Below are 9,802 nucleotides of genomic sequence, written 5' to 3'. Positions count from 1 at the left end.
GAAGAAGAAGAAGAAGAAGAAGAAGAAGAAGAAGAAGAAGAAGAAGAAGAGGAAGAAGAAGAAGAAGAAGAAGAGGAGGAGGAGGAGGAGGAGGAGGAGGAGGAGGAGGAAGAGGAGGAGGAAGAGGAGGAGGAAGAGGAGGAGGAGAAGAAGAAACAAGAGGAAGAGGATGAAGAAATCATCAAAGTTGGATCAAAGGAGAGGTGGCATCACAGAGATGGAAGGAAGATTGCAGGCAGATCTCCAAGGTCTACAGTGACCAGAAAGACAAAGAAGGAGAATATGTTTCTTTGTGGGATGAGAGCGATGTGAATCCCACATCTTCAAAAACTCTACCTATTGCCACCACAGGAAACAGTTCAAAAATACAAAAATATAAGATGTACAATTATCTGAAAGAAGCCAGGAATATGAGAGGTTATAGTCTTTGTTTTAAACACTATTTCTATTTTTAAAAGCAGTGTTTGTGCTCATGTAACTTAGCATAATATATCCCAGGCCAATACGTTGTCAAAATTGTAGAGTATTATTGTTTTTAAATGTTGAATTATAAGAAGAAACTAAACAAAAGCCATTTGAATAAAACTTCTATATTGAATAAGGGACAAAGTTTAAGTCCCCAAACTCTCTGGTTGAGTGACATCCTAGTTGACAAGTTGAGACATGAATGCTAAGCAAGGCACCCAGCCTCAGTTGCAGAAACCAACCATTGTGAACAGGGTAAGTGTACCACAAAGAAATGTTCCTAGGAAAGAACCTTTTCACTGAGTCTTGATTGGTGGAAAAATGTAACTGTAATTTGGCACAGATGATTTTGGCTTTTGTAATTTTTGTGCTTAAAAGCAGTTTAGCTATTGGGTCTGTTCTGTGTCCCTGATTGATCAGCAGTGGCTTGGTTACAATAAATTTCCTTTTCTGCATTGACTTGGTGGTTGAGTTGTGTTGGATCCAAGCAGACCCCAAAATATTTGGTACACTGGCCAGGAATCCAATTACTCTACGAAGTCTCTGGTTTGTAATAATTCATAGTCAATATTTCATTGTGTGTAATATGTCACACATTCTTCATCTATTTATCCATCAACAGATACTTGAGTTGGGCTGTGGTTTGAATGTGAAATGTTGTTCATAGGCTCATGTTTGAACACATGGTCCCCAGCTTGTTGCCCTGTATGGAAAGTAGTGGAGCTTTTAGAAAGTTGAGCCAGCCTTTCTCTACTTCCTGCACAATTTGCTTCCTGCTATGGCTACAGTGTGACAGCTCCCCCACTCACATGCCTGCTGCTACATTTTCTCTGTCATATAGACTGTACTACTTCTTAAACTGTGAGCCTAAACTGTTTTTTCTTTAAGTTGCTTTTGTCAAGTCATTTGTCATAGTGGTGAGAACAGTAATAGGACTTCTCTTCTACCTAACAGTTCTGAATGGTGTTGAAATGAATGTAGATGGGCAGAACGCTCAAGATGCATGTCTTAATTATTCTGAAGTAGGATCACAGGGCAGTTGTGTTTTTAGACTCTCTGTGCTGTTTTCCATGGCTGACATACCACTTTCTAATGTCATTAATAGTATAGTATCATAGTTTCTGTACATTCTCACCAATATTTGCTGACTCAAAAATAATAGCCATTCTAACAGGTGTGAACTGATTAAATCACATCACCTATCTAAAGAACCTCAAACAATTTAACTCATAAGTGTAGAAAGTAAATTTGTTGTTTCCCAAGGATGGGCATCAATGAAAAGAAAGAAATAGTTTTCAAGGATCATAAAACTATAATTAAGTAATTTATGTATTTTTTATTATGTGCATTACATTTGCCTGCGTGAATGTACAGACAGACTTCGGAGTTATAGACAGTTGTAAGCTGCCATGTGGCTGCTGGGAATTGAACGCAGGTCCTCTGGAAGAGCAGTCATCTCTCCAGTTAATAAAACTGCAATTAAACAAATGAGTAAGTTCTAGAAATATGTTGTATAATGTGGTACCTATAGCTGACAATATGGTGTTATATGCGGGGCGCCGCCTCGCTGAAAAGGAGAACGCCACGCTTCAGAATTCTTCTGGCAGCAGTTTTATTACAGCTCTTTTAGTGTTACAGCTCTCTTAGATGGTAGTGAGGCGAGGGACCCCAAGCCCCAAAAGCTTGTGGCTTATATAGCGCTTTAGGAGATGTGCCGCACACTCATTGGCTCTTATGATGTCGCCAAATTAGCATACTGGTTTTCGCGCCTTGCGCAGGTGCACATTCAAGCAAGGCTCGCAAGAAGAACCAGGAAGCAGGAAACCGGCGCCATCTTGCGATGGCGGACGCGGCTCCTAACATCTGCCCCTTTTTTATTAAATTGCTGCAACAATTTTCCAACTGTTATTTTGCCGATCAAGCCCACCGTCCTACCAGTAAGGCGTTCAAGGCAGTTAAACAGTTGTGAGACCCTCCACACTTATCTCCCGTGCAATGGGAACCCGAGCCCTGGGAAGTGTGGAGGACTACCACTCAGGATTCCTGGTGCAATGGGAACACGAGCCCTCAGGGTATCCCATTGAATGATAGTGTCTCATTGTTTAAGCATATTCAACCAAGCTTGAGGGGATGTTCCCTGCTCTAAGGCAAGCAGTGCTTGAGTGATAAGTACTTTATCTCTACGATGTTGTTTTTTAAATTTGCAGAGCAACCAGAGTGTGATCAGCACTCCCCCAAAGATCATACAGCCAAACATTCCTACCCCCACCCACTCCTTAAAAAAGGAGAAGGCGGACTTGAGCCAGGAAGTGAAGTCTTCAACATCAATTGGGTTTATTCTGGTCCCATTCAAAACAGCAATCGTGAGCAGGAGTTCTTCTTGTAGCTCCTCAGCCTGTTGTGACCAATTTCCTTGTAAAAAATTAGATAATTTAGTACTTTCTGTAAAAGACTCATTGTTATATTTCAAGGGTGTGATACACATGTGTTTAGTATGACTTACACAGCTTACTTGAAGAATATCAGCAATTTCTTCCATTTTGCTTTGTAATAGATCTATTCGCTGATTAGCAAGCAGTATCCCAGAAATCAAATGGCTATTCATTTTATGCTGTTTTACCATAGCATCTGCCGAGGCATTCACTATATTATTTATTGTTTCTGCTGCTTGAACTTGATTGGCTAGGGCAATACCCGCAGTCACCGCTGCAGCAGCCGACATTGCCAACGGCCGTCACAATGGCCGCCGTGATGCCAAAATCTCTCTTTTCTCTAATTAAGGAGATTATTGGAAATTTATCGGGATCGGCATCCACTGGTATAGGGACAAAGGTCGGAACCCGCACCAGCAGTGCTAAAGATGCGGACCCATTCCAGCATTCTGTCAAATGGCAGGTGACATTCCCACAATCTAATATGCTGCTTTTATTTTTAAATTCTGCTAAAATAAAAAAGAAGGGAGCCGAAACACAAACTGCTGCCCTTTTGGCTGAATAATTTGCCAACAAGTTATTATATTTAATATCATTCAATATCACTGGTGTAGTATTAGTTCTGGTTGCTGATACATTCCAAATGTCATGTTGTGACTCACCTAGAGTTGCAAAGGCTGATAAATTGGTAGCAGCCCCCGCTAAATTTGTCAACACCCATTGATAAAATGGCCATTCGTTTACCTTCCCTGTTTTATTTCCTGTCATAGCCATCCTTTTTAGAGGTGGCGATAAGGTGAAGCCTCGAGATACTTCTACCTTAGGCATCCTTTTAGATTGGCAGTGCGTAAACACTGGTGGAAATGACTGATCTGGAGGGCACCATGGCCACACTCTGACATTAGTGGCATTATTGGTTTGCCAATATGATCGTTCAAGTATGGTTACCTTACTTTTTAGCAATAATGTAGTGATATTCACAGGGGACTGTTTTTTATTAGATGTATTTCCACTGGCCTCAGATTGTCCTGCCACTATGTTATTGAGTACCTCGAGCAGGATACCAGTGCCTATTTGGGAATCTCCAAGTGGATTAATCCAGTGTCCCAATGTAGCATTGCGAAGTACAACGCATGGGGTCTCTGCCCTGTTTGTTATGGTGAAACACAAGGTATCATTTAATCTAAATTTTGATGCATTATACTTGACAGTCTCTTTGTTTAAAGGTATGGCACATGGTGCCTCCAGCTGACAGCTCGATGATGTAAACATTGGCAGTACTTTAGAGTGGGAATGTACTGGGATGGGAACTGGCCATGATCTTACCACAGCCCACAATGGTATACTTATCGCTCTCTCAAGCAGGCAGATCATCAGCAGGATCTTTAGCATTTTCTTCAGGGGTTGGTGAGTCCTCTTTCACAGTTCTGGTCAGTCTGCTTGGTATCCAGATTGGATTTTCTTGATCCTGTGGGAAAACACAGATAGCTCCCCTGGATCTCACTAAAACTGGATCCGGGCCCTTCCATTGGTTAGTTAAGATATCTTTCCATTTAACATATTCTTTTTGAGGACTTGGAGCCACATGTCTGTCAGCAGCAGATTGTCCATCAGAATCCAGATTTAAAAAATTTAAGGTAAATAGGGCTAGGGAGATAGATGTCTTAGGTCCCATGTTGGGGCCTATTCCTCCCTTTTGTTTTTGTAAATAAGTTTTCAACGTGCCATTGGCACGTTCCACAATCCCTTGTGCCTGAGGATTATATGGCAAGCCAGTTATATGACGGACACCAAGCCTCAGACAAAACTGTTGAAAAGTTTTAGATGTATAAGCTGGTGCATTATCAGTCTTCAGCTGAAGTGGCTTGCCCCAAGCAGCCCAGGCTTCAAGACAGTGAGTAATAACATGTGACACTTTTTCTCCCACAAGGGGGGTGGCATGAATGATGCCAGAGCATGTATCCACAGATACATGAATAAATTTTTGTTTTCCAAAGGCATTGCAATGTGTAATATCCATTTGCCAGATATGAAGAGGTTGCAGACCTCTGGGATTGACCCCTATAGATGGAGAGGGTCTGAATTCTGCACAGGAGGTACATTTCAGAACAATATCTCACGCTTCTGCACGAGTTAAATGAAACTTTAATCTTAGGGTATTAGCTGGTACATGATAGAGTTTATGGAATTCAACTGCACCTTCTAATGGCGAGCTTACCCAATATAGGTTTTTAGTGGCTTTATCAGCAATAGCATTAGCCTGAGACATAGGCCCAGGAAGCAATGAATGTGCTCTCATGTGTTGAATAAAAAATGGGTGACACCTATTGCGAATATGGTGTTGAATATCTTTAAATATCTCAGCAACCATGCTTTTAGGGTGGATAAAATCAGCCACTTCTAATTGTTTAACAGCTCCTACAACATAATGCGAATCTGAAATTATGTTTATAGGCTCTGAAAATCTTTGCAACACTATCGCTACAATAGCACATTCTACTAATTGGGGAGATGTATAATCAAACTGAATTCGAGTAGGGACATTATTAACCACATAACAACCAATGCCTGTCTTAGAACCATCGGTATAAATATCCAATGCTTGATGAATAGGATGTGTCTTAGTAACTTTGGGAAATATAAATGAGTTAGAAAGAGTAAATTGTAACAAGGGATGTTTAGGATAATGATTATCAATATTTCCCGGGAATGAGTGTTTTAAAATTGCCCAAGCATCTTGAGATGCACATAAAACTTGAATTTGATACATAGTATAAGGACATACAATTGTATTAGGATATTGTCCAAAATGCATCATGGACAGTTGAAGTCCCTTTAAAGCCAATTCTGCAACTAAGGTAGGATAATAGCCTAAAGTCTTTCCAGGAGAGCTATGTGGGTGAATCCATAGCAAGGGTCCCTCTTGCCACAGTACTGCAGTTGGTTGTTGAGGAGAGGGAAGAATACATAACTGGAAAGATAATTCGGGGTTAAGTCTATCTAGTTGAGCATGTTGTATGGCCATCTCTATTTTATCCCATACTTTAGACGATTCAGGGGTAAAAGTTCTCAATGAAGTAATGTTAGAATCTCCCTCAAGTATTTTAAATAAGGGTTGAAGTTCAGTTGTAGTTAATTTCAAATAGGGACGAATCCAATTGATATCCCCTAGTAACTTTTGAAAATCATTTAACGTTTTTAATTTATCTCTTCTAATAGTAACCTTCTGTGGTTTAATATACTCAGGAGTAATTATCACTCCCAAGAAATTTCCTATCTCTCCTTCCTGAACCTTTTCAGGCGCTATAGATAGTCCTTTCTGTTTTAAGGTAGAAACTAACAGAGAGAACGCTTGGTGTAAAACTTCTTTGTTATTAGTACACAAGAGTATATCATCCATAAAATGACAAATTCTAACCTTAGGAAACTGTTTTATAACTGGTTCAATAGCAGAAGAGACATATATTTGACACATAGTGGGACTATTGGCCATGCCTTGTGGCAGGACCCTCCATTGATATCGGTGGTCTGGTTCCTCATGATTAATACTTGGGAGAGTGAAAGCAAATCTAATTTTGTCCTTAGGATGTAAAGGTATAGAGAAAAAACAATCTTTAATATCTACTATTATAATCTCCCAATGTCTAGGCAAGGCTGTCAGCAGTGGCAGACCCTTTTGAATTGGTCCTAATAATTGCATCTGATTATTAATAGCTCTAAGATCATGTAATAACCTCCATTTACCTGATTTTTTCTTAATCACAAATATAGGCGTATTCCATGGTGACTGAGAACTCTCCAGATGTCCTAGTTTTAGTTGCTCTTTAACTAGAGCTTTTGCAGCTGCTAGTTTTTCAGAGGTTAACGGCCATTGAGGAACCCATACAGGTTCCTCTGACAACCAAGGTATAGGCAATGCACCCTCAATGGCCCCTAGGAAAAACCCAGCCCTTTCCTGTCTTGTTTTTCTGTAATAGAAACAGGGCTGGTCCTGCCTTGTAAGGCCTTCCCCAATCCTTTTCCAGGGACACACCCCATTTCTTTCATCATTTTTTGACTCTGTGTAGAATAATCATTAGTGAGCCTAAATTCCAATTGTTTAAGGATATCTCTTCCCCATAAATTAACTGGAAGTGGCAAGACATAAGGAACAACTGTCCCTCGTCTGCCTTCGGAATCTTCCCAATGCAATACTCTTGCACTAACATCAGGAGCAGACTCATATCCAAGACCTTGTAAGGTTTGTGAAGAGCTATTAACAGGCCAGTTTTTTGGCCACCAATTGGTAGAGATAATGGTAGTATCTGCTCCTGTGTCTAGGAGGCCTGTGAAAAGCCTTCCTTGAATTTTCAACTCTAAGGTGGGGCGTTTATCTAAATCTAATGAAATAAATACATTCTGTCCTCCAGAGGAGCCAAAGCCCTTCATGCCCCTAGTTAAACCTTTACTAGGAAAGAATGAATGTAAACTAGGGAGGACCAATAGCTGTGCAATTCTATCACCAGGAGCTATAGAGCTAATCCCCCTTGGTGATGAGCACATGATTTTTATTTGTCCCTCATAATCTTGATCTATGACTCCGGGGTGAACAGTTAATCCTCTCAGAGTCGTAGACGATCTTCCTAGCACTAGTCCTACTGTATTCTCAGGTAAGGGTCCTGAAAAATCAGAAGGTATAGGCTGACACCCCATGGTAGGTGTTAGTACTGCTCTGGTGGTTGCACAGAGATCCAGTCCTGCCGAGCCTGACGTGGCTCTCCTGATTGTCTTATCCTTTGATGTTGTTGAGGGTTGTTCTGTAGGTTCTCTATCGCCCCATACATTTGTGGGTCCTGAGGGTGTGGGCCCTGTTGCCCGTTTTTTGGCAGAGGGGAAATTACATGTCCTCTGTCGTCTTTAACTGACTTACACTCATTTGCCCAATGTTTTCCTTTATTACACCTAGGACACATTCCAGGCACCTTTGGACGATTGTTATTAGTAGTGCCAGGTGCTCTACATTGTCTTTGTATGTGTCCCAGCTTTCCACACCTGAAACATTTAACATTAGAGGTCCTCTGAGCCGCTAAAACAGCAGCTGCCAATCCAGCATTAGATAGAGGTCCTCCTATTTCTCTACAAGCCTTCATCCATGCATTTAGTCCTTTTCCTTTCCAAGGTGTAATAGCATTTCTGCACTCTCTAGTACACTGTTCAAAAATTAGTTGTTCTATGAGAGGCATGGCCGTCTCAGGATCTCCAAAAATCCTTCCTGCCGCCTCCATCATCCTAGCCACATAGTCTGAGAATGGCTCAGTGTTCCCTTGGATAACTTTTGTCAAGTTTCCTGAAACCTGTCCTTTGTTAGGTAGGCTTTTCCATGCTTTTACAGCTGCCTTATTAATTTGCTCATATACTTCTACAGGGTAGGCCGTTTGATTGATAGCCCATTGTCCCTGCCCTGTAAGCATGTCAAAGTTCCATTGTGGATGCCCCTGAGCTAAATTTTGTCTTGCCTGTGAAGCACAAAATTCTTGAAAAATAGATTTCCAATCTAGATACTGTCCCATAGTCAGGCAAGCCTTAACAGTATTATACCAGTCATCTGGTGTCATGGCACTGACCACAGGTCTTTCTATTAATGCCTGAGTAAAAGAGGCATTGATTCCATAAGTCTGTACTGATTCGGCTAGCGCTTTTAATTGTTTTAAATCTAGCTGTGAATGTTGCCTGGTTTGGTTAGCATCTTCCCATACAGGAAAGGCTACTCTTATCTTTTTTCTCTCCTTAGCTGTAATAAGAGAATTGGACGGCAGTCTTTCCTGTCTCTCTTTTGGTTTTTTCTTTTTAACTCTAACTACTTCCTCCAATGGTGGGGCAGATGGGGCATACCCCGGTGCATAAGGCGAATCCAGCCCGTATCTTTCAGACTCATAACGAGCTGCTTCTTTATCTAACTCTGCCTGTTCCTCAAGATCTAACACACTATCAGAGGATGAGGTGTCGGTATCCTCTGTATCTTCTTCGTCCCCCGAGGACGTCTCCTCAGAGGCGGAGTCATTAATTCTTAAATTCTGAAACTCAGTTAACACTGGGTACAACTTTTTCTTAGGCCCTTTCTGTTCCACTTTTGTAGCTACTTCTTTTTTAATTTCTTCTTTTTTCTTCGTTCTATTCTTAGCGCTCTTTTCCTTTTCTGCTTCTGATAGGCTATCCTGGTGTTCTGCCAAAGCTTTTTCTCCCTCTCTTACCTTATCTTGGCATTTTGCATCCTCTATACAGGCTCTAACCATTTTGTACAGCGGCCATGTGCCTGGTCTTAACTTTCCCTTCTCCTTTTCATTAATCAAGTCTCCGCCGAGCTTGCCCCAGGAGCCCTTTGACAAGGACCCCGTGGATACAAACCAGGGAGCTACTCTATCCACATCTCACAGAAAAATACACAACACTTTCTCGGGAACCTTTAAACCACGCTCACGCAACAACTCCTGCATTGCTGAGAGAAGCGGCTTCATTTGGTGGTTACCCATACTGCTTAGAGGGAACGAACTTGCACAGTTATCTACCTGTGACTTACAGCTCCTGTATACACGGAGGGCAAGTACACTCCTTCCCTTGTGTATGGCAGTTAAGACAGAAGCAGAGCACAAGAACTACCACGGCCCAAACGGGGATAGCAATAGCAAAATAGACAGGATCCACCATACCTTGCAGAAAAGCGTCTAGACTTCTCGCGCGGCCAGTTCTGAATCCTCTGTTGAGCTAACAGGGTCCCTCGAAACTGGATAAAACTCCGAGACGTTTGGCTTCGTCCCCCGGGTTTCCGTCACCAGTTGCGGGGCGCCGCCTCGCCGAAAAGGAGAATGCCACGCTTCAGGATTCTTCTGGCAGCAGTTTTATTACAGCTCTTTTAGTGTTACAGCTCT

Source organism: Grammomys surdaster, unplaced genomic scaffold, assembly GCF_004785775.1.
Source record: "Grammomys surdaster isolate TR1022 unplaced genomic scaffold, NIH_TR_1.0 64, whole genome shotgun sequence".
Classification (NCBI taxonomy): domain Eukaryota; kingdom Metazoa; phylum Chordata; class Mammalia; order Rodentia; family Muridae; genus Grammomys; species Grammomys surdaster.
Note: the sequence above shows the minus strand (reverse complement) of the source record.